Source organism: Schistocerca serialis, chromosome 6 (genome assembly GCF_023864345.2).
Source record: "Schistocerca serialis cubense isolate TAMUIC-IGC-003099 chromosome 6, iqSchSeri2.2, whole genome shotgun sequence".
In the NCBI taxonomy this organism is placed as follows: Eukaryota; Metazoa; Arthropoda; class Insecta; order Orthoptera; family Acrididae; genus Schistocerca; species Schistocerca serialis.
In genome coordinates, this window is record NC_064643.1 from 50,151,072 (window position 1) to 50,177,878 (window position 26,807).

Below are 26,807 nucleotides of genomic sequence, written 5' to 3' on the forward strand. Positions count from 1 at the left end.
ATCATTTCGCTTCTGCATTGACTGGCCGCAGTACGAATTAAAGAGAGGAAAGATTCAAAGGAAGGGGAGCATCTGGCAGCAGGAACTATGACCCTCTTAAGGTAGCCAAATGCCTCGTCATCCGGCGAAGTACATTTGCTAACTCGAGAAACTCGTAGTGGGAGTAACTGTGACGACGTTAAGGTGGACATACAGTGGCATATCGGTTCTGTAGGACTGACCATATCAAGTATGATAAAGGCCTAAAGAAATGGGAGCAGCCGGCAGGAGTAACCATGACTCTCTTAAGGTAGTCAAATGCGTCGTCACTCTGCGAAATTTATTTGAAAACTCGAGGATATCGTCGTTGGAGTAACTCAGACAACGTTAAGGTTTACATGTTGCAGCATTTCGCTTCTGCATTGACTGGCCGCAGTACGAATTAAAGAGAGGAAAGATTCAAGGAAGGGGAGCAGCTCGCAGCAGGAACTATGACTCTCTTAAGGTAGCCAAATACCTCGTCATCCGGCGAAGTACATTTGCTAACTCAAGAAACTCGTAGTGGGTGTCACTGTGACGACGTTTAGGTGGACATACAGTGGCATATCGGTTCTGTAGGACTGGCCATATCAAGTATGATAAAGGCCTAAAGAAATGGGAGCAGCTGGCAGGAGTAACCATCACTCTCTTAAGGTAGTCAAATGCCTCGTCACTCTGCGAAATTTATTTGAAAACTAGAGGATATCGTCGTTAAGTAACTCTGACAACGTTAAGGTGGACATGTTGCAGCATTTCGCTTCTGCATGGACTGGCCGCAGTACGAATTAAAGAGAGGAATAATTCAAAGAAAGGGGAGCAGCTGGCAAAAGGAACTATGATTCTCTTAAGGTAGCCAAATGCCTCGTTATCCGGCGAAGTACATTTGCTAACTCGAGAAACTCGTAGTGGAAGTAACTGTGACGACGTTTAGGTTGACATACAGTGGCATATCGGTTCTGTAGGACTGGCCATATCAAGAATGATAAAGGCCTAAAGAAATGGGAGCAGCTGGCAGGAGTAACCATGACTCTCTTAAGGTAGCCAAATGCCTCGTTACTCTGGGAAATTTATTTGAAAACTCGAGGATATCGTGGCTGGAGTAACTCAGACAACGTTAAGATTTACATGTTGCATCATTTCGCTTCTGCATTGACTGGCCGCAGTACGAATTAAAGAGAGGAAAGATTCAAAGGAAGGGGAGCATCTGGCAGCAGGAACTATGACTCTCTTAAGGTATCCAAATGCCTCGTCATCCGGCGAAGTACATTTGCTAACTCGAGAAACTCGTAGTGGGAGTAACTGTGACGACGTTAAGGTGGACATACAGTGGCATATCGGTTCTGTAGGACTGACCATATCATAAATTATAAATGCCTGAAAAAATGGGAGCAGCCGGCTCGAGTGACTATGACTCTCTTAAGGTAGCCAAATGCGTCGTCACTCTGCGAAATTTATTTGAAAACTCGAGGATATCGTCGTTGGAGTAACTCAGACAACGTTAAGGTTTACATGTTGCAGCATTTCGCTTCTGCATTGACTGGCCGCAGTACGAATTAAAGAGAGGAAAGATTCAAGGAAGGGGAGCAGCTCGCAGCAGGAACTATGACTCTCTTAAGGTAGCCAAATACCTCGTCATCCGGCGAAGTACATTTGCTAACTCAAGAAACTCGTAGTGGGTGTCACTGTGACGACGTTTAGGTGGACATACAGTGGCATATCGGTTCTGTAGGACTGGCCATATCAAGTATGATAAAGGCCTAAAGAAATGGGAGCAGCTGGCAGGAGTAACCATGACTCTCTTAAAGTAGTCAAATGCCTCGTCACTCTGCGAAATTTATTTGAAAACTAGAGGATATCGTCGTTAAGTAACTCTGACAACGTTAAGGTGGACATGTTGCAGCATTTCACTTCTGCATGGACTGGCCGCAGTACGAATTAAAGAGAGGAATAATTCAAAGAAAGGCGAGCAGCTGGCAAAAGGAACTACGACTCTCTTAAGGTAGCCAAATGCCTCGTTATCCGGCGAAGTACATTTGCTAACTCGAGAAACTCGTAGTGGAAGTAACTGTGACGACGTTTAGGTTGACATACAGTGGCATATCGGTTCTGTAGGACTGGCCATATCAAGAATGATAAAGGCCTAAAGAAATGGGAGCAGCTGGCAGGAGTAACCATGACTCTCTTAAGGTAGCCAAATGCCTCGTTACTCTGGGAAATTTATTTGAAAACTCGAGGATATCGTGGCTGGAGTAACTCAGACAACGTTAAGGTTTACATGTTGCATCATTTCGCTTCTGCATTGACTGGCCGCAGTACGAATTAAAGAGAGGAAAGATTCAAAGGAAGGGGAGCATCTGGCAGCAGGAACTATGACTCTCTTAAGGTAGCCAAATGCCTCGTCATCCGGCGAAGTACATTTGCTAACTCGAGAAACTCGTAGTGGGAGTAACTGTGACGACGTTAAGGTGGACATACAGTGGCATATCGGTTCTGTAGGACTGACCATATCATGTGTGATAAAGGCCTAAAGAAAGGGGAGCAGCCGGCAGGAGTAACCATGACTCTCTTAAGGTAGCCAAATGCGTCGTCACTCTGCGAAATTTATTTGAAAACTCGAGGGTATCGTCGTTGGAGTAACTCAGACAACGTTAAGGTTTACATGTTGCAGCATTTCGCTTCTGCATTGACTGGCCGCAGTACGAATTAAAGAGAGGAAAGATTCAAGGAAGGGGAGCAGCTCGCAGCAGGAACTATGACTCTCTTAAGGTAGCCAAATACCTCGTCATCCGGCGAAGTACATTTGCTAACTCAAGAAACTCGTAGTGGGTGTCACTGTGACGACGTTTAGGTGGACATACAGTGGCATATCGGTTCTGTAGGACTGGCCATATCAAGTATGATAAAGGCCTAAAGAAATGGGAGCAGCTGGCAGGAGTAACCATCACTCTCTTAAGGTAGTCAAATGCCTCGTCACTCTGCGAAATTTATTTGAAAACTAGAGGATATCGTCGTTAAGTAACTCTGACAACGTTAAGGTGGACATGTTGCAGCATTTCGCTTCTGCATGGACTGGCCGCAGTACGAATTAAAGAGAGGAATAATTCAAAGAAAGGGGAGCAGCTGGCAAAAGGAACTATGATTCTCTTAAGGTAGCCAAATGCCTCGTTATCCGGCGAAGTACATTTGCTAACTCGAGAAACTCGTAGTGGAAGTAACTGTGACGACGTTTAGGTTGACATACAGTGGCATATCGGTTCTGTAGGACTGGCCATATCAAGAATGATAAAGGCCTAAAGAAATGGGAGCAGCTGGCAGGAGTAACCATGACTCTCTTAAGGTAGCCAAATGCCTCGTTACTCTGGGAAATTTATTTGAAAACTCGAGGATATCGTGGCTGGAGTAACTCAGACAACGTTAAGATTTACATGTTGCATCATTTCGCTTCTGCATTGACTGGCCGCAGTACGAATTAAAGAGAGGAAAGATTCAAAGGAAGGGGAGCATCTGGCAGCAGGAACTATGACTCTCTTAAGGTATCCAAATGCCTCGTCATCCGGCGAAGTACATTTGCTAACTCGAGAAACTCGTAGTGGGAGTAACTGTGACGACGTTAAGGTGGACATACAGTGGCATATCGGTTCTGTAGGACTGACCATATCATAAATTATAAATGCCTGAAAAAATGGGAGCAGCCGGCTCGAGTAACTATGACTCTCTTAAGGTAGCCAAATGCGTCGTCACTCTGCGAAATTTATTTGAAAACTCGAGGATATCGTCGTTGGAGTAACTCAGACAACGTTAAGGTTTACATGTTGCAGCATTTCGCTTCTGCATTGACTGGCCGCAGTACGAATTAAAGAGAGGAAAGATTCAAGGAAGGGGAGCAGCTCGCAGCAGGAACTATGACTCTCTTAAGGTAGCCAAATACCTCGTCATCCGGCGAAGTACATTTGCTAACTCAAGAAACTCGTAGTGGGTGTCACTGTGACGACGTTTAGGTGGACATACAGTGGCATATCGGTTCTGTAGGACTGGCCATATCAAGTATGATAAAGGCCTAAAGAAATGGGAGCAGCTGGCAGGAGTAACCATGACTCTCTTAAAGTAGTCAAATGCCTCGTCACTCTGCGAAATTTATTTGAAAACTAGAGGATATCGTCGTTAAGTAACTCTGACAACGTTAAGGTGGACATGTTGCAGCATTTCACTTCTGCATGGACTGGCCGCAGTACGAATTAAAGAGAGGAATAATTCAAAGAAAGGCGAGCAGCTGGCAAAAGGAACTACGACTCTCTTAAGGTAGCCAAATGCCTCGTTATCCGGCGAAGTACATTTGCTAACTCGAGAAACTCGTAGTGGAAGTAACTGTGACGACGTTTAGGTTGACATACAGTGGCATATCGGTTCTGTAGGACTGGCCATATCAAGAATGATAAAGGCCTAAAGAAATGGGAGCAGCTGGCAGGAGTAACCATGACTCTCTTAAGGTAGCCAAATGCCTCGTTACTCTGGGAAATTTATTTGAAAACTCGAGGATATCGTGGCTGGAGTAACTCAGACAACGTTAAGGTTTACATGTTGCATCATTTCGCTTCTGCATTGACTGGCCGCAGTACGAATTAAAGAGAGGAAAGATTCAAAGGAAGGGGAGCATCTGGCAGCAGGAACTATGACTCTCTTAAGGTAGCCAAATGCCTCGTCATCCGGCGAAGTACATTTGCTAACTCGAGAAACTCGTAGTGGGAGTAACTGTGACGACGTTAAGGTGGACATACAGTGGCATATCGGTTCTGTAGGACTGACCATATCATGTGTGATAAAGGCCTAAAGAAAGGGGAGCAGCCGGCAGGAGTAACCATGACTCTCTTAAGGTAGCCAAATGCGTCGTCACTCTGCGAAATTTATTTGAAAACTCGAGGGTATCGTCGTTGGAGTAACTCAGACAACGTTAAGGTTTACATGTTGCAGCATTTCGCTTCTGCATTGACTGGCCGCAGTACGAATTAAAGAGAGGAAAGATTCAAGGAAGGGGAGCAGCTCGCAGCAGGAACTATGACTCTCTTAAGGTAGCCAAATACCTCGTCATCCGGCGAAGTACATTTGCTAACTCAAGAAACTCGTAGTGGGTGTCACTGTGACGACGTTTAGGTGGACATACAGTGGCATATCGGTTCTGTAGGACTGGCCATATCAAGTATGATAAAGGCCTAAAGAAATGGGAGCAGCTGGCAGGAGTAACCATGACTCTCTTAAGGTAGTCAAATGCCTCGTCACTCTGCGAAATTTATTTGAAAACTAGAGGATATCGTCGTTAAGTAACTCTGACAACGTTAAGGTGGACATGTTGCAGCATTTCGCTTCTGCATGGACTGGCCGCAGTACGAATTAAAGAGAGGAATAATTCAAAGAAAGGGGAGCAGCTGGCAAAAGGAACTATGACTCTCTTAAGGTAGCCAAATGCCTCGTTATCCGGCGAAGTACATTTGCTAACTCGAGAAACTCGTAGTGGAAGTCTGTGACGACGTTTAGGTTGACATACAGTGGCATATCGGTTCTGTAGGACTGGCCATATCAAGAATGATAAAGGCCTAAAGAAATGGGAGCAGCTGGCAGGAGTAACCATGACTCTCTTAAGGTAGCCAAATGCCTCGTTACTCTGGGAAATTTATTTGAAAACTCGAGGATATCGTGGCTGGAGTAACTCAGACAACGTTAAGGTTTACATGTTGCATCATTTCGCTTCTGCATTGACTGGCCGCAGTACGAATTAAAGAGAGGAAAGATTCAAAGGGAGGGGAGCATCTGGCAGCAGGAACTATGACTCTCTTAAGGTAGCCAAATACCTCGTCATCCGGCGAAGTACATTTGCTAACTCATGAATCTCGTAGTGGGTGTCACTGTGACGACGTTTAGGTGGACATACAGTGGCATATCGGTTCTGTAGGACTGACCATATCAAGAATGATAAATGCCTGAAAAAATGGGAGCAGCCGGCAGGAGTAACTATGACTCTCTTAAGGTAGCCAAATGCCTCGTCACTCTGCAAAATTTATTTGAAAACTCGGGGATATCGTCGTTGGAGTAACTCAGACAACGTTAAGGTAAACATGTTGCAGCATTTCGCTTCTGCATGGACTGGCCGCAGTACGAATTAAAGAGAGGAAAAGTTCAAAGGAAGGGGAGCAGCTGGCGGCAGGAACTATGACTCTCTTAAGGTAGCCAAATACCTCGTCATCCGGCGAAGTACATTTGCTAACTCATGAATCTCGTAGTGGGTGTCACTGTGACGACGTTTAGGTGGACATACAGTGGGATATCGGTTCTGTAGGACTGACCATATCAAGAATGATAAAGGCCTAAAGAAATGGGAGCAGCTGGCAGGAGTAACCATGACTCTCTTAAGGTAGCCAAATGCCTCGTTACTCTGGGAAATTTATTTGAAAACTCGAGGATATCGTGGCTGGAGTAACTCAGACAACGTTAAGGTTTACATGTTGCATCATTTCGCTTCTGCATTGACTGGCCGCAGTACGAATTAAAGAGAGGAAAGATTCAAAGGAAGGGGAGCATCTGGCAGCAGGAACTATGACCCTCTTAAGGTAGCCAAATGACTCGTCATCCGGCGAAGTACATTTGCTAACTCGAGAAACTCGTAGTGGGAGTAACTGTGACGACGTTAAGGTGGACATACAGTGGCATATCGGTTCTGTAGGACTGACCATATCAAGTATGATAAAGGCCTAAAGAAATGGGAGCAGCCGGCAGGAGTAACCATGACTCTCTTAAGGTAGCCAAATGCGTCGTCACTCTGCGAAATTTATTTGAAAACTCGAGGATATCGTCGTTGGAGTAACTCAGACAACGTTAAGGTTTACATGTTGCAGCATTTCGCTTCTGCATTGACTGGCCGCAGTACGAATTAAAGAGAGGAAAGATTCAAGGAAGGGGAGCAGCTCGCAGCAGGAACTATGACTCTCTTAAGGTAGCCAAATACCTCGTCATCCGGCGAAGTACATTTGCTAACTCAAGAAACTCGTAGTGGGTGTCACTGTGACGACGTTTAGGTGGACATACAGTGGCATATCGGTTCTGTAGGACTGGCCATATCAAGTATGATAAAGGCCTAAAGAAATGGGAGCAGCTGGCAGGAGTAACCATGACTCTCTTAAGGTAGTCAAATGCCTCGTCACTCTGCGAAATTTATTTGAAAACTAGAGGATATCGTCGTTAAGTAACTCTGACAACGTTAAGGTGGACATGTTGCAGCATTTCGCTTCTGCATGGACTGGCCGCAGTACGAATTAAAGAGAGGAATAATTCAAAGAAAGGGGAGCAGCTGGCAAAAGGAACTATGATTCTCTTAAGGTAGCCAAATGCCTCGTTATCCGGCGAAGTACATTTGCTAACTCGAGAAACTCGTAGTGGAAGTAACTGTGACGACGTTTAGGTTGACATACAGTGGCATATCGGTTCTGTAGGACTGGCCATATCAAGAATGATAAAGGCCTAAAGAAATGGGAGCAGCTGGCAGGAGTAACCATGACTCTCTTAAGGTAGCCAAATGCCTCGTTACTCTGGGAAATTTATTTGAAAACTCGAGGATATCGTGGCTGGAGTAACTCAGACAACGTTAAGGTTTACATGTTGCATCATTTCGCTTCTGCATTGACTGGCCGCAGTACGAATTAAAGAGAGGAAAGATTCAAAGGAAGGGGAGCATCTGGCAGCAGGAACTATGACTCTCTTAAGGTAGCCAAATGCCTCGTCATCCGGCGAAGTACATTTGCTAACTCGAGAAACTCGTAGTGGGAGTAACTGTGACGACGTTAAGGTGGACATACAGTGGCATATCGGTTCTGTAGGACTGACCATATCAAGTATGATAAAGGCCTAAAGAAAGGGGAGCAGCCGGCAGGAGTAACCATGACTCTCTTAAGGTAGCCAAATGCGTCGTCACTCTGCGAAATTTATTTGAAAACTCGAGGATATCGTCGTTGGAGTAACTCAGACAACGTTAAGGTTTACATGTTGCAGCATTTCGCTTCTGCATTGACTGGCCGCAGTACGAATTAAAGAGAGGAAAGATTCAAGGAAGGGGAGCAGCTCGCAGCAGGAACTATGACTCTCTTAAGGTAGCCAAATACCTCGTCATCCGGCGAAGTACATTTGCTAACTCAAGAAACTCGTAGTGGGTGTCACTGTGACGACGTTTAGGTGGACATACAGTGGCATATCGGTTCTGTAGGACTGGCCATATCAAGTATGATAAAGGCCTAAAGAAATGGGAGCAGCTGGCAGGAGTAACCATGACTCTCTTAAGGTAGTCAAATGCCTCGTCACTCTGCGAAATTTATTTGAAAACTAGAGGATATCGTCGTTAAGTAACTCTGACAACGTTAAGGTGGACATGTTGCAGCATTTCGCTTCTGCATGGACTGGCCGCAGTACGAATTAAAGAGAGGAATAATTCAAAGAAAGGGGAGCAGCTGGCAAAAGGAACTATGACTCTCTTAAGGTAGCCAAATGCCTCGTTATCCGGCGAAGTACATTTGCTAACTCGAGAAACTCGTAGTGGAAGTAACTGTGACGACGTTTAGGTTGACATACAGTGGCATATCGGTTCTGTAGGACTGGCCATATCAAGAATGATAAAGGCCTAAAGAAATGGGAGCAGCTGGCAGGAGTAACCATGACTCTCTTAAGGTAGCCAAATGCCTCGTTACTCTGGGAAATTTATTTGAAAACTCGAGGATATCGTGGCTGGAGTAACTCAGACAACGTTAAGGTTTACATGTTGCATCATTTCGCTTCTGCATTGACTGGCCGCAGTACGAATTAAAGAGAGGAAAGATTCAAAGGAAGGGGAGCATCTGGCAGCAGGAACTATGACTCTCTTAAGGTAGCCAAATACCTCGTCATCCGGCGAAGTACATTTGCTAACTCATGAATCTCGTAGTGGGTGTCACTGTGACGACGTTTAGGTGGACATACAGTGGCATATCGGTCCTGTAGGACTGACCATATCAAGAATGATAAATGCCTGAAAAAATGGGAGCAGCCGGCAGGAGTAACTATGACTCTCTTAAGGTAGCCAAATGCCTCGTCACTCTGCAAAATTTATTTGAAAACTCGGGGATATCGTCGTTGGAGTAACTCAGACAACGTTAAGGTAAACATGTTGCAGCATTTCGCTTCTGCATGGACTGGCCGCAGTACGAATTAAAGAGAGGAAAAGTTCAAAGGAAGGGGAGCAGCTGGCGGCAGGAACTATGACTCTCTTAAGGTAGCCAAATACCTCGTCATCCGGCGAAGTACATTTGCTAACTCATGAATCTCGTAGTGGGTGTCACTGTGACGACGTTTAGGTGGACATACAGTGGGATATCGGTTCTGTAGGACTGACCATATCAAGAATGATAAAGGCCTAAAGAAATGGGAGCAGCTGGCAGGAGTAACCATGACTCTCTTAAGGTAGCCAAATGCCTCGTTACTCTGGGAAATTTATTTGAAAACTCGAGGATATCGTGGCTGGAGTAACTCAGACAACGTTAAGGTTTACATGTTGCATCATTTCGCTTCTGCATTGACTGGCCGCAGTACGAATTAAAGAGAGGAAAGATTCAAAGGAAGGGGAGCATCTGGCAGCAGGAACTATGACCCTCTTAAGGTAGCCAAATGACTCGTCATCCGGCGAAGTACATTTGCTAACTCGAGAAACTCGTAGTGGGAGTAACTGTGACGACGTTAAAGTGGACATACAGTGGCATATCGGTTCTGTAGGACTGACCATATCAAGTATGATAAAGGCCTAAAGAAATGGGAGCAGCCGGCAGGAGTAACAATGACTCTCTTAAGGTAGCCAAATGCGTCGTCACTCTGCGAAATTTATTTGAAAACTCGAGGATATCGTCGTTGGAGTAACTCAGACAACGTTAAGGTTTACATGTTGCAGCATTTCGCTTCTGCATTGACTGGCCGCAGTACGAATTAAAGAGAGGAAAGATTCAAGGAAGGGGAGCAGCTCGCAGCAGGAACTATGACTCTCTTAAGGTAGCCAAATACCTCGTCATCCGGCGAAGTACATTTGCTAACTCAAGAAACTCGTAGTGGGTGTCACTGTGACGACGTTTAGGTGGACATACAGTGGCATATCGGTTCTGTAGGACTGGCCATATCAAGTATGATAAAGGCCTAAAGAAATGGGAGCAGCTGGCAGGAGTAACCATGACTCTCTTAAGGTAGTCAAATGCCTCGTCACTCTGCGAAATTTATTTGAAAACTAGAGGATATCGTCGTTAAGTAACTCTGACAACGTTAAGGTGGACATGTTGCAGCATTTCGCTTCTGCATGGACTGGCCGCAGTACGAATTAAAGAGAGGAATAATTCAAAGAAAGGGGAGCAGCTGGCAAAAGGAACTATGATTCTCTTAAGGTAGCCAAATGCCTCGTTATCCGGCGAAGTACATTTGCTAACTCGAGAAACTCGTAGTGGAAGTAGCTGTGACGACGTTTAGGTTGACATACAGTGGCATATCGGTTCTGTAGGACTGGCCATATCAAGAATGATAAAGGCCTAAAGAAATGGGAGCAGCTGGCAGGAGTAACCATGACTCTCTTAAGGTAGCCAAATGCCTCGTTACTCTGGGAAATTTATTTGAAAACTCGAGGATATCGTGGCTGGAGTAACTCAGACAACGTTAAGGTTTACATGTTGCATCATTTCGCTTCTGCATTGACTGGCCGCAGTACGAATTAAAGAAAGGAAAGATTCAAAGGAAGGGGAGCATCTGGCAGCAGGAACTATGACCCTCTTAAGGTAGCCAAATGCCTCGTCATCCGGCGAAGTACATTTGCTAACTCGAGAAACTCGTAGTGGGAGTAACTGTGACGACGTTAAGGTGGACATACAGTGGCATATCGGTTCTGTAGGACTGACCATATCAAGTATGATAAAGGCCTAAAGAAATGGGAGCAGCCGGCAGGAGTAACCATGACTCTCTTAAGGTAGCCAAATGCGTCGTCACTCTGCGAAATTTATTTGAAAACTCGAGGATATCGTCGTTGGAGTAACTCAGACAACGTTAAGGTTTACATGTTGCAGCATTTCGCTTCTGCATTGACTGGCCGCAGTACGAATTAAAGAGAGGAAAGATTCAAGGAAGGGGAGCAGCTCGCAGCAGGAACTATGACTCTCTTAAGGTAGCCAAATACCTCGTCATCCGGCGAAGTACATTTGCTAACTCAAGAAACTCGTAGTGGGTGTCACTGTGACGACGTTTAGGTGGACATACAGTGGCATATCGGTTCTGTAGGACTGGCCATATCAAGTATGATAAAGGCCTAAAGAAATGGGAGCAGCTGGCAGGAGTAACCATGACTCTCTTAAGGTAGTCAAATGCCTCGTCACTCTGCGAAATTTATTTGAAAACTAGAGGATATCGTCGTTAAGTAACTCTGACAACGTTAAGGTGGACATGTTGCAGCATTTCGCTTCTGCATGGACTGGCCGCGGTACGAATTAAAGAGAGGAATAATTCAAAGAAAGGGGAGCAGCTGGCAAAAGGAACTATGATTCTCTTAAGGTAGCCAAATGCCTCGTTATCCGGCGAAGTACATTTGCTAACTCGAGAAACTCATAGTGGAAGTAACTGTGACGACGTTTAGGTTGACATACAGTGGCATATCGGTTCTGTAGGACTGGCCATATCAAGAATGATAAAGGCCTAAAGAAATGGGAGCAGCTGGCAGGAGTAACCATGACTCTCTTAAGGTAGCCAAATGCCTCGTTACTCTGGGAAATTTATTTGAAAACTCGAGGATATCGTGGCTGGAGTAACTCAGACAACGTTAAGGTTTACATGTTGCATCATTTCGCTTCTGCATTGACTGGCCGCAGTACGAATTAAAGAGAGGAAAGATTCAAAGGAAGGGGAGCATCTGGCAGCAGGAACTATGACTCTCTTAAGGTAGCCAAATGCCTCGTCATCCGGCGAAGTACATTTGCTAACTCGAGAAACTCGTAGTGGGAGTAACTGTGACGACGTTAAGGTGGACATACAGTGGCATATCGGTTCTGTAGGACTGACCATATCAAGTATGATAAAGGCCTAAAGAAAGGGGAGCAGCCGGCAGGAGTAACCATGACTCTCTTAAGGTAGCCAAATGCGTCGTCACTCTGCGAAATTTATTTGAAAACTCGAGGATATCGTCGTTGGAGTAACTCAGACAACGTTAAGGTTTACATGTTGCAGCATTTCGCTTCTGCATTGACTGGCCGCAGTACGAATTAAAGAGAGGAAAGATTCAAGGAAGGGGAGCAGCTCGCAGCAGGAACTATGACTCTCTTAAGGTAGCCAAATACCTCGTCATCCGGCGAAGTACATTTGCTAACTCAAGAAACTCGTAGTGGGTGTCACTGTGACGACGTTTAGGTGGACATACAGTGGCATATCGGTTCTGTAGGACTGGCCATATCAAGTATGATAAAGGCCTAAAGAAATGGGAGCAGCTGGCAGGAGTAACCATGACTCTCTTAAGGTAGTCAAATGCCTCGTCACTCTGCGAAATTTATTTGAAAACTAGAGGATATCGTCGTTAAGTAACTCTGACAACGTTAAGGTGGACATGTTGCAGCATTTCGCTTCTGCATGGACTGGCCGCAGTACGAATTAAAGAGAGGAATAATTCAAAGAAAGGGGAGCAGCTGGCAAAAGGAACTATGACTCTCTTAAGGTAGCCAAATGCCTCGTTATCCGGCGAAGTACATTTGCTAACTCGAGAAACTCGTAGTGGAAGTAACTGTGACGACGTTTAGGTTGACATACAGTGGCATATCGGTTCTGTAGGACTGGCCATATCAAGAATGATAAAGGCCTAAAGAAATGGGAGCAGCTGGCAGGAGTAACCATGACTCTCTTAAGGTAGCCAAATGCCTCGTTACTCTGGGAAATTTATTTGAAAACTCGAGGATATCGTGGCTGGAGTAACTCAGACAACGTTAAGGTTTACATGTTGCATCATTTCGCTTCTGCATTGACTGGCCGCAGTACGAATTAAAGAGAGGAAAGATTCAAAGGAAGGGGAGCATCTGGCAGCAGGAACTATGACTCTCTTAAGGTAGCCAAATACCTCGTCATCCGGCGAAGTACATTTGCTAACTCATGAATCTCGTAGTGGGTGTCACTGTGACGACGTTTAGGTGGACATACAGTGGCATATCGGTCCTGTAGGACTGACCATATCAAGAATGATAAATGCCTGAAAAAATGGGAGCAGCCGGCAGGAGTAACTATGACTCTCTTAAGGTAGCCAAATGCCTCGTCACTCTGCAAAATTTATTTGAAAACTCGGGGATATCGTCGTTGGAGTAACTCAGACAACGTTAAGGTAAACATGTTGCAGCATTTCGCTTCTGCATGGACTGGCCGCAGTACGAATTAAAGAGAGGAAAAGTTCAAAGGAAGGGGAGCAGCTGGCGGCAGGAACTATGACTCTCTTAAGGTAGCCAAATACCTCGTCATCCGGCGAAGTACATTTGCTAACTCATGAATCTCGTAGTGGGTGTCACTGTGACGACGTTTAGGTGGACATACAGTGGGATATCGGTTCTGTAGGACTGACCATATCAAGAATGATAAAGGCCTAAAGAAATGGGAGCAGCTGGCAGGAGTAACCATGACTCTCTTAAGGTAGCCAAATGCCTCGTTACTCTGGGAAATTTATTTGAAAACTCGAGGATATCGTGGCTGGAGTAACTCAGACAACGTTAAGGTTTACATGTTGCATCATTTCGCTTCTGCATTGACTGGCCGCAGTACGAATTAAAGAGAGGAAAGATTCAAAGGAAGGGGAGCATCTGGCAGCAGGAACTATGACCCTCTTAAGGTAGCCAAATGACTCGTCATCCGGCGAAGTACATTTGCTAACTCGAGAAACTCGTAGTGGGAGTAACTGTGACGACGTTAAAGTGGACATACAGTGGCATATCGGTTCTGTAGGACTGACCATATCAAGTATGATAAAGGCCTAAAGAAATGGGAGCAGCCGGCAGGAGTAACAATGACTCTCTTAAGGTAGCCAAATGCGTCGTCACTCTGCGAAATTTATTTGAAAACTCGAGGATATCGTCGTTGGAGTAACTCAGACAACGTTAAGGTTTACATGTTGCAGCATTTCGCTTCTGCATTGACTGGCCGCAGTACGAATTAAAGAGAGGAAAGATTCAAGGAAGGGGAGCAGCTCGCAGCAGGAACTATGACTCTCTTAAGGTAGCCAAATACCTCGTCATCCGGCGAAGTACATTTGCTAACTCAAGAAACTCGTAGTGGGTGTCACTGTGACGACGTTTAGGTGGACATACAGTGGCATATCGGTTCTGTAGGACTGGCCATATCAAGTATGATAAAGGCCTAAAGAAATGGGAGCAGCTGGCAGGAGTAACCATGACTCTCTTAAGGTAGTCAAATGCCTCGTCACTCTGCGAAATTTATTTGAAAACTAGAGGATATCGTCGTTAAGTAACTCTGACAACGTTAAGGTGGACATGTTGCAGCATTTCGCTTCTGCATGGACTGGCCGCAGTACGAATTAAAGAGAGGAATAATTCAAAGAAAGGGGAGCAGCTGGCAAAAGGAACTATGATTCTCTTAAGGTAGCCAAATGCCTCGTTATCCGGCGAAGTACATTTGCTAACTCGAGAAACTCGTAGTGGAAGTAGCTGTGACGACGTTTAGGTTGACATACAGTGGCATATCGGTTCTGTAGGACTGGCCATATCAAGAATGATAAAGGCCTAAAGAAATGGGAGCAGCTGGCAGGAGTAACCATGACTCTCTTAAGGTAGCCAAATGCCTCGTTACTCTGGGAAATTTATTTGAAAACTCGAGGATATCGTGGCTGGAGTAACTCAGACAACGTTAAGGTTTACATGTTGCATCATTTCGCTTCTGCATTGACTGGCCGCAGTACGAATTAAAGAAAGGAAAGATTCAAAGGAAGGGGAGCATCTGGCAGCAGGAACTATGACCCTCTTAAGGTAGCCAAATGCCTCGTCATCCGGCGAAGTACATTTGCTAACTCGAGAAACTCGTAGTGGGAGTAACTGTGACGACGTTAAGGTGGACATACAGTGGCATATCGGTTCTGTAGGACTGACCATATCAAGTATGATAAAGGCCTAAAGAAATGGGAGCAGCCGGCAGGAGTAACCATGACTCTCTTAAGGTAGCCAAATGCGTCGTCACTCTGCGAAATTTATTTGAAAACTCGAGGATATCGTCGTTGGAGTAACTCAGACAACGTTAAGGTTTACATGTTGCAGCATTTCGCTTCTGCATTGACTGGCCGCAGTACGAATTAAAGAGAGGAAAGATTCAAGGAAGGGGAGCAGCTCGCAGCAGGAACTATGACTCTCTTAAGGTAGCCAAATACCTCGTCATCCGGCGAAGTACATTTGCTAACTCAAGAAACTCGTAGTGGGTGTCACTGTGACGACGTTTAGGTGGACATACAGTGGCATATCGGTTCTGTAGGACTGGCCATATCAAGTATGATAAAGGCCTAAAGAAATGGGAGCAGCTGGCAGGAGTAACCATGACTCTCTTAAGGTAGTCAAATGCCTCGTCACTCTGCGAAATTTATTTGAAAACTAGAGGATATCGTCGTTAAGTAACTCTGACAACGTTAAGGTGGACATGTTGCAGCATTTCGCTTCTGCATGGACTGGCCGCAGTACGAATTAAAGAGAGGAATAATTCAAAGAAAGGGGAGCAGCTGGCAAAAGGAACTATGATTCTCTTAAGGTAGCCAAATGCCTCGTTATCCGGCGAAGTACATTTGCTAACTCGAGAAACTCGTAGTGGAAGTAGCTGTGACGACGTTTAGGTTGACATACAGTGGCATATCGGTTCTGTAGGACTGGCCATATCAAGAATGATAAAGGCCTAAAGAAATGGGAGCAGCTGGCAGGAGTAACCATGACTCTCTTAAGGTAGCCAAATGCCTCGTTACTCTGGGAAATTTATTTGAAAACTCGAGGATATCGTGGCTGGAGTAACTCAGACAACGTTAAGGTTTACATGTTGCATCATTTCGCTTCTGCATTGACTGGCCGCAGTACGAATTAAAGAAAGGAAAGATTCAAAGGAAGGGGAGCATCTGGCAGCAGGAACTATGACCCTCTTAAGGTAGCCAAATGCCTCGTCATCCGGCGAAGTACATTTGCTAACTCGAGAAACTCGTAGTGGGAGTAACTGTGACGACGTTAAGGTGGACATACAGTGGCATATCGGTTCTGTAGGACTGACCATATCAAGTATGATAAAGGCCTAAAGAAATGGGAGCAGCCGGCAGGAGTAACCATGACTCTCTTAAGGTAGCCAAATGCGTCGTCACTCTGCGAAATTTATTTGAAAACTCGAGGATATCGTCGTTGGAGTAACTCAGACAACGTTAAGGTTTACATGTTGCAGCATTTCGCTTCTGCATTGACTGGCCGCAGTACGAATTAAAGAGAGGAAAGATTCAAGGAAGGGGAGCAGCTCGCAGCAGGAACTATGACTCTCTTAAGGTAGCCAAATACCTCGTCATCCGGCGAAGTACATTTGCTAACTCAAGAAACTCGTAGTGGGTGTCACTGTGACGACGTTTAGGTGGACATACAGTGGCATATCGGTTCTGTAGGACTGGCCATATCAAGTATGATAAAGGCCTAAAGAAATGGGAGCAGCTGGCAGGAGTAACCATGACTCTCTTAAGGTAGTCAAATGCCTCGTCACTCTGCGAAATTTATTTGAAAACTAGAGGATATCGTCGTTAAGTAACTCTGACAACGTTAAGGTGGACATGTTGCAGCATTTCGCTTCTGCATGGACTGGCCGCAGTACGAATTAAAGAGAGGAATAATTCAAAGAAAGGGGAGCAGCTGGCAAAAGGAACTATGATTCTCTTAAGGTAGCCAAATGCCTCGTTATCCGGCGAAGTACATTTGCTAACTCGAGAAACTCGTAGTGGAAGTAGCTGTGACGACGTTTAGGTTGACATACAGTGGCATATCGGTTCTGTAGGACTGGCCATATCAAGAATGATAAAGGCCTAAAGAAATGGGAGCAGCTGGCAGGAGTAACCATGACTCTCTTAAGGTAGCCAAATGCCTCGTTACTCTGGGAAATTTATTTGAAAACTCGAGGATATCGTGGCTGGAGTAACTCAGACAACGTTAAGGTTTACATGTTGCATCATTTCGCTTCTGCATTGACTGGCCGCAGTACGAATTAAAGAAAGGAAAGATTCAAAGGAAGGGGAGCATCTGGCAGCAGGAACTATGACCCTCTTAAGGTAGCCAAATGCCTCGTCATCCGGCGAAGTACATTTGCTAACTCGAGAAACTCGTAGTGGGAGTAACTGTGACGACGTTAAGGTGGACATACAGTGGCATATCGGTTCTGTAGGACTGACCATATCAAGTATGATAAAGGCCTAAAGAAATGGGAGCAGCCGGCAGGAGTAACCATGACTCTCTTAAGGTAGCCAAATGCGTCGTCACTCTGCGAAATTTATTTGAAAACTCGAGGATATCGTCGTTGGAGTAACTCAGACAACGTTAAGGTTTACATGTTGCAGCATTTCGCTTCTGCATTGACTGGCCGCAGTACGAATTAAAGAGAGGAAAGATTCAAGGAAGGGGAGCAGCTCGCAGCAGGAACTATGACTCTCTTAAGGTAGCCAAATACCTCGTCATCCGGCGAAGTACATTTGCTAACTCAAGAAACTCGTAGTGGGTGTCACTGTGACGACGTTTAGGTGGACATACAGTGGCATATCGGTTCTGTAGGACTGGCCATATCAAGTATGATAAAGGCCTAAAGAAATGGGAGCAGCTGGCAGGAGTAACCATGACTCTCTTAAGGTAGTCAAATGCCTCGTCACTCTGCGAAATTTATTTGAAAACTAGAGGATATCGTCGTTAAGTAACTCTGACAACGTTAAGGTGGACATGTTGCAGCATTTCGCTTCTGCATGGACTGGCCGCAGTACGAATTAAAGAGAGGAATAATTCAAAGAAAGGGGAGCAGCTGGCAAAAGGAACTATGATTCTCTTAAGGTAGCCAAATGCCTCGTTATCCGGCGAAGTACATTTGCTAACTCGAGAAACTCGTAGTGGAAGTAACTGTGACGACGTTTAGGTTGACATACAGTGGCATATCGGTTCTGTAGGACTGGCCATATCAAGAATGATAAAGGCCTAAAGAAATAGGAGCAGCTGGCAGGAGTAACCATGACTCTCTTAAGGTAGCCAAATGCCTCGTTACTCTGGGAAATTTATTTGAAAACTCGAGGATATCGTGGCTGGAGTAACTCAGACAACGTTAAGATTTACATGTTGCATCATTTCGCTTCTGCATTGACTGGCCGCAGTACGAATTAAAGAGAGGAAAGATTCAAAGGAAGGGGAGCATCTGGCAGCAGGAACTATGACTCTCTTAAGGTAGCCAAATGCCTCGTCATCCGGCGAAGTACATTTGCTAACTCGAGAAACTCGTAGTGGGAGTAACTGTGACGACGTTAAGGTGGACATACAGTGGCATATCGGTTCTGTAGGACTGACCATATCATAAATTATAAATGCCTGAAAAAATGGGAGCAGCCGGCTCGAGTAACTATGACTCTCTTAAGGTAGCCAAATGCGTCGTCACTCTGCGAAATTTATTTGAAAACTCGAGGATATCGTCGTTGGAGTAACTCAGACAACGTTAAGGTTTACATGTTGCAGCATTTCGCTTCTGCATTGACTGGCCGCAGTACGAATTAAAGAGAGGAAAGATTCAAGGAAGGGGAGCAGCTCGCAGCAGGAACTATGACTCTCTTAAGGTAGCCAAATACCTCGTCATCCGGCGAAGTACATTTGCTAACTCAAGAAACTCGTAGTGGGAGTAACTGTGACGACGTTAAGGTGGACATACAGTGGCATATCGGTTCTGTAGGACTGACCATATCAAGTATGATAAAGGCCTAAAGAAATGGGAGCAGCCGGCAGGAGTAACCATGACTCTCTTAAGGTAGCCAAATGCGTCGTCACTCTGCGAAATTTATTTGAAAACTCGAGGATATCGTCGTTGGAGTAACTCAGACAACGTTAAGGTTTACATGTTGCAGCATTTCGCTTCTGCATTGACTGGCCGCAGTACGAATTAAAGAGAGGAAAGATTCAAGGAAGGGGAGCAGCTCGCAGCAGGAACTATGACTCTCTTAAGGTAGCCAAATACCTCGTCATCCGGCGAAGTACATTTGCTAACTCAAGAAACTCGTAGTGGGTGTCACTGTGACGACGTTTAGGTGGACATACAGTGGCATATCGGTTCTGTAGGACTGGCCATATCAAGTATGATAAAGGCCTAAAGAAATGGGAGCAGCTGGCAGGAGTAACCATGACTCTCTTAAGGTAGTCAAATGCCTCGTCACTCTGCGAAATTTATTTGAAAACTAGAGGATATCGTCGTTAAGTAACTCTGACAACGTTAAGGTGGACATGTTGCAGCATTTCGCTTCTGCATGGACTGGCCGCAGTACGAATTAAAGAGAGGAATAATTCAAAGAAAGGGGAGCAGCTGGCAAAAGGAACTATGACTCTCTTAAGGTAGCCAAATGCCTCGTTATCCGGCGAAGTACATTTGCTAACTCGAGAAACTCGTAGTGGAAGTAACTGTGACGACGTTTAGGTTGACATACAGTGGCATATCGGTTCTGTAGGACTGGCCATATCAAGAATGATAAAGGCCTAAAGAAATGGGAGCAGCTGGCAGGAGTAACCATGACTCTCTTAAGGTAGCCAAATGCCTCGTTACTCTGGGAAATTTATTTGAAAACTCGAGGATATCGTGGCTGGAGTAACTCAGACAACGTTAAGGTTTACATGTTGCAGCATTTCGCTTCTGCATTGACTGGCCGCAGTACGAATTAAAGAGAGGAAAGATTCAAGGAAGGGGAGCAGCTCGCAGCAGGAACTATGACTCTCTTAAGGTAGCCAAATACCTCGTCATCCGGCGAAGTACATTTGCTAACTCAAGAAACTCGTAGTGGGTGTCACTGTGACGACGTTTAGGTGGACATACAGTGGCATATCGGTTCTGTAGGACTGGCCATATCAAGTATGATAAAGGCCTAAAGAAATGGGAGCAGCTGGCAGGAGTAACCATGACTCTCTTAAGGTAGTCAAATGCCTCGTCACTCTGCGAAATTTATTTGAAAACTAGAGGATATCGTCGTTAAGTAACTCTGACAACGTTAAGGTGGACATGTTGCAGCATTTCGCTTCTGCATGGACTGGCCGCAGTACGAATTAAAGAGAGGAATAATTCAAAGAAAGGGGAGCAGCTGGCAAAAGGAACTATGATTCTCTTAAGGTAGCCAAATGCCTCGTTATCCGGCGAAGTACATTTGCTAACTCGAGAAACTCGTAGTGGAAGTAACTGTGACGACGTTTAGGTTGACATACAGTGGCATATCGGTTCTGTAGGACTGGCCATATCAAGAATGATAAAGGCCTAAAGAAATGGGAGCAGCTGGCAGGAGTAACCATGACTCTCTTAAGGTAGCCAAATGCCTCGTTACTCTGGGAAATTTATTTGAAAACTCGAGGATATCGTGGCTGGAGTAACTCAGACAACGTTAAGATTTACATGTTGCATCATTTCGCTTCTGCATTGACTGGCCGCAGTACGAATTAAAGAGAGGAAAGATTCAAAGGAAGGGGAGCATCTGGCAGCAGGAACTATGACTCTCTTAAGGTAGCCAAATGCCTCGTCATCCGGCGAAGTACATTTGCTAACTCGAGAAACTCGTAGTGGGAGTAACTGTGACGACGTTAAGGTGGACATACAGTGGCATATCGGTTCTGTAGGACTGACCATATCATAAATTATAAATGCCTGAAAAAATGGGAGCAGCCGGCTCGAGTAACTATGACTCTCTTTAGGTAGCCAAATGCGTCGTCACTCTGCGAAATTTATTTGAAAACTCGAGGATATCGTCGTTGGAGTAACTCAGACAACGTTAAGGTTTACATGTTGCAGCATTTCGCTTCTGCATTGACTGGCCGCAGTACGAATTAAAGAGAGGAAAGATTCAAGGAAGGGGAGCAGCTCGCAGCAGGAACTATGACTCTCTTAAGGTAGTCAAATACCTCGTCATCCGGCGAAGTACATTTGCTAAAGAAACTCGTAGTGGGTGTCACTGTGACGACGTTTAGGTGGACATACAGTGGCATATCGGTTCTGTAGGACTGGCCATATCAAGTATGATAAAGGCCTAAAGAAATGGGAGCAGCTGGCAGGAGTAACCATGACTCTCTTAAGGTAGTCAAATGCCTCGTCACTCTGCGAAATTAATTTGAAAACTAGAGGATATCGTCGTTAAGTAACTCTGACAACGTTAAGGTGGACATGTTGCAGCATTTCGCTTCTGCATGGACTGGCCGCAGTACGAATTAAAGAGAGGAATAATTCAAAGAAAGGGGAGCAGCTGGCAAAAGGAACTATGATTCTCTTAAGGTAGCCAAATGCCTCGTTATCCGGCGAAGTACATTTGCTAACTCGAGAAACTCGTAGTGGAAGTAACTGTGACGACGTTTAGGTTGACATACAGTGGCATATCGGTTCTGTAGGACTGGCCATATCAAGAATGATAAAGGCCTAAAGAAATGGGAGCAGCTGGCAGGAGTAACCATGACTCTCTTAAGGTAGCCAAATGCCTCGTTACTCTGGGAAATTTATTTGAAAACTCGAGGATATCGTGGCTGGAGTAACTCAGACAACGTTAAGATTTACATGTTGCATCATTTCGCTTCTGCATTGACTGGCCGCAGTACGAATTAAAGAGAGGAAAGATTCAAAGGAAGGGGAGCATCTGGCAGCAGGAACTATGACTCTCTTAAGGTAGCCAAATGCCTCGTCATCCGGCGAAGTACATTTGATAACTCGAGAAACTCGTAGTGGGAGTAACTGTGACGACGTTAAGGTGGACATACAGTGGCATATCGGTTCTGTAGGACTGACCATATCATAAATTATAAATGCCTGAAAAAATTGGAGCAGCCGGCTCGAGTAACTATGACTCTCTTAAGGTAGCCAAATGCGTCGTCACTCTGCGAAATTTATTTGAAAACTCGAGGATATCGTCGTTGGAGTAACTCAGACAACGTTAAGGTTTACATGTTGCAGCATTTCGCTTCTGCATTGACTGGCCGCAGTACGAATTAAAGAGAGGAAAGATTCAAGGAAGGGGAGCAGCTCGCAGCAGGAACTATGACTCTCTTAAGGTAGCCAAATACCTCGTCATCCGGCGAAGTACATTTGCTAAAGAAACTCGTAGTGGGTGTCACTGTGACGACGTTTAGGTGGACATACAGTGGCATATCGGTTCTGTAGGACTGGCCATATCAAGTATGATAAAGGCCTAAAGAAATGGGAGCAGCTGGCAGGAGTAACCATGACTCTCTTAAGGTAGTCAAATGCCTCGTCACTCTGCGAAATTTATTTGAAAACTAGAGGATATCGTCGTTAAGTAACTCTGACAACGTTAAGGTGGACATGTTGCAGCATTTCGCTTCTGCATGGACTGGCCGCAGTACGAATTAAAGAGAGGAATAATTCAAAGAAAGGGGAGCAGCTGGCAAAAGGAACTATGACTCTCTTAAGGTAGCCAAATGCCTCGTTATCCGGCGAAGTACATTTGCTAACTCGAGAAACTCGTAGTGGAAGTAACTGTGACGACGTTTAGGTTGACATACAGTGGCATATCGGTTCTGTAGGACTGGCCATATCAAGAATGATAAAGGCCTAAAGAAATGGGAGCAGCTGGCAGGAGTAACCATGACTCTCTTAAGGTAGCCAAATGCCTCGTTACTCTGGGAAATTTATTTGAAAACTCGAGGATATCGTGGCTGGAGTAACTCAGACAACGTTAAGGTTTACATGTTGCAGCATTTCGCTTCTGCATTGACTGGCCGCAGTACGAATTAAAGAGAGGAAAGATTCAAGGAAGGGGAGCAGCTCGCAGCAGGAACTATGACTCTCTTAAGGTAGCCAAATACCTCGTCATCCGGCGAAGTACATTTGCTAACTCAAGAAACTCGTAGTGGGTGTCACTGTGACGACGTTTAGGTGGACATACAGTGGCATATCGGTTCTGTAGGACTGGCCATATCAAGTATGATAAAGGCCTAAAGAAATGGGAGCAGCTGGCAGGAGTAACCATGACTCTCTTAAGGTAGTCAAATGCCTTGTCACTCTGCGAAATTTATTTGAAAACTAGAGGATATCGTCGTTAAGTAACTCTGACAACGTTAAGGTGGACATGTTGCAGCATTTCGCTTCTGCATGGACTGGCCGCAGTACGAATTAAAGAGAGGAATAATTCAAAGAAAGGGGAGCAGCTGGCAAAAGGAACTATGATTCTCTTAAGGTAGCCAAATGCCTCGTTATCCGGCGAAGTACATTTGCTAACTCGAGAAACTCGTAGTGGAAGTAACTGTGACGACGTTTAGGTTGACATACAGTGGCATATCGGTTCTGTAGGACTGGCCATATCAAGAATGATAAAGGCCTAAAGAAATGGGAGCAGCTGGCAGGAGTAACCATGACTCTCTTAAGGTAGCCAAATGCCTCGTTACTCTGGGAAATTTATTTGAAAACTCGAGGATATCGTGGCTGGAGTAACTCAGACAACGTTAAGATTTACATGTTGCATCATTTCGCTTCTGCATTGACTGGCCGCAGTACGAATTAAAGAGAGGAAAGATTCAAAGGAAGGGGAGCATCTGGCAGCAGGAACTATGACTCTCTTAAGGTAGCCAAATGCCTCGTCATCCGGCGAAGTACATTTGCTAACTCGAGAAACTCGTAGTGGGAGTAACTGTGACGACGTTAAGGTGGACATACAGTGGCATATCGGTTCTGTAGGACTGACCATATCATAAATTATAAATGCCTGAAAAAATGGGAGCAGCCGGCTCGAGTAACTATGACTCTCTTAAGGTAGCCAAATGCGTCGTCACTCTGCGAAATTTATTTGAAAACTCGAGGATATCGTCGTTGGAGTAACTCAGACAACGTTAAGGTTTACATGTTGCAGCATTTCGCTTCTGCATTGACTGGCCGCAGTACGAATTAAAGAGAGGAAAGATTCAAGGAAGGGGAGCAGCTCGCAGCAGGAACTATGACTCTCTTAAGGTAGCCAAATACCTCGTCATCCGGCGAAGTACATTTGCTAAAGAAACTCGTAGTGGGTGTCACTGTGACGACGTTTAGGTGGACATACAGTGGCATATCGGTTCTGTAGGACTGGCCATATCAAGTATGATAAAGGCCTAAAGAAATGGGAGCAGCTGGCAGGAGTAACCATGACTCTCTTAAGGTAGTCACATGCCTCGTCACTCTGCGAAATTTATTTGAAAACTAGAGGATATCGTCGTTAAGTAACTCTGACAACGTTAAGGTGGACATGTTGCAGCATTTCGCTTCTGCATGGACTGGCCGCAGTACGAATTAAAGAGAGGAATAATTCAAAGAAAGGGGAGCAGCTGGCAAAAGGAACAATGATTCTCTTAAGGTATCCAAATGCCTCGTTATCCGGCGAAGTACATTTGCTAACTCGAGAAACTCGTAGTGGAAGTAACTGTGACGACGTTTAGGTTGACATACAGTGGCATATCGGTTCTGTAGGACTGGCCATATCAAGAATGATAAAGGCCTAAAGAAATGGGAGCAGCTGGCAGGAGTAACCATGACTCTCTTAAGGTAGCCAAATGCCTCGTTACTCTGGGAAATTTATTTGAAAACTCGAGGATATCGTGGCTGGAGTAACTCAGACAACGTTAAGATTTACATGTTGCATCATTTCGCTTCTGCATTGACTGGCCGCAGTACGAATTAAAGAGAGGAAAGATTCAAAGGAAGGGGAGCATCTGGCAGCAGGAACTATGACTCTCTTAAGGTAGCCAAATGCCTCGTCATCCGGCGAAGTACATTTGCTAACTCGAGAAACTCGTAGTGGGAGTAACTGTGACGACGTTAAGGTGGACATACAGTGGCATATCGGTTCTGTAGGACTGACCATATCATAAATTATAAATGCCTGAAAAAATGGGAGCAGCCGGCTCGAGTAACTATGACTCTCTTAAGGTAGCCAAATGCGTCGTCACTCTGCGAAATTTATTTGAAAACTCGAGGATATCGTCGTTGGAGTAACTCAGACAACGTTAAGGTTTACATGTTGCAGCATTTCGCTTCTGCATTGACTGGCCGCAGTACGAATTAAAGAGAGGAAAGATTCAAGGAAGGGGAGCAGCTCGCAGCAGGAACTATGACTCTCTTAAGGTAGCCAAATACCTCGTCATCCGGCGAAGTACATTTGCTAAAGAAACTCGTAGTGGGTGTCACTGTGACGACGTTTAGGTGGACATACAGTGGCATATCGGTTCTGTAGGACTGGCCATATCAAGTATGATAAAGGCCTAAAGAAATGGGAGCAGCTGGCAGGAGTAACCATGACTCTCTTAAGGTAGTCAAATGCCTCGTCACTCTGCGAAATTTATTTGAAAACTAGAGGATATCGTCGTTAAGTAACTCTGACAACGTTAAGGTGGACATGTTGCAGCATTTCGCTTCTGCATGGACTGGCCGCAGTACGAATTAAAGAGAGGAATAATTCAAAGAAAGGGGAGCAGCTGGCAAAAGGAACTATGATTCTCTTAAGGTAGCCAAATGCCTCGTTATCCGGCGAAGTACATTTGCTAACTCGAGAAACTCGTAGTGGAAGTAACTGTGACGACGTTTAGGTTGACATACAGTGGCATATCGGTTCTGTAGGACTGGCCATATCAAGAATGATAAAGGCCTAAAGAAATGGGAGCAGCTGGCAGGAGTAACCATGACTCTCTTAAGGTAGCCAAATGCCTCGTTACTCTGGGAAATTTATTTGAAAACTCGAGGATATCGTGGCTGGAGTAACTCAGACAACGTTAAGATTTACATGTTGCATCATTTCGCTTCTGCATTGACTGGCCGCAGTACGAATTAAAGAGAGGAAAGATTCAAAGGAAGGGGAGCATCTGGCAGCAGGAACTATGACTCTCTTAAGGTAGCCAAATGCCTCGTCATCCGGCGAAGTACATTTGCTAACTCGAGAAACTCGTAGTGTGAGTAACTGTGACGACGTTAAGGTGGACATACAGTGGCATATCGGTTCTGTAGGACTGACCATATCATAAATTATAAATGCCTGAAAAAATGGGAGCAGCCGGCTCGAGTAACTATGACTCTCTTAAGGTAGCCAAATGCGTCGTCACTCTGCGAAATTTATTTGAAAACTCGAGGATATCGTCGTTGGAGTAACTCAGACAACGTTAAGGTTTACATGTTGCAGCATTTCGCTTCTGCATTGACTGGCCGCAGTACGAAATAAAGAGAGGAAAGATTCAAGGAAGGGGAGCAGCTCGCAGCAGGAACTATGACTCTCTTAAGGTAGCCAAACACCTCGTCATCCGGCGAAGTACATTTGCTAAAGAAACTCGTAGTGGGTGTCACTGTGACGACGTTTAGGTGGACATACAGTGGCATATCGGTTCTGTAGGACTGGCCATATCAAGTATGATAAAGGCCTAAAGAAATGGGAGCAGCTGGCAGGAGTAACCATGACTCTCTTAAGGTAGTCAAATGCCTCGTCACTCTGCGAAATTTATTTGAAAACTAGAGGATATCGTCGTTAAGTAACTCTGACAACGTTAAGGTGGACA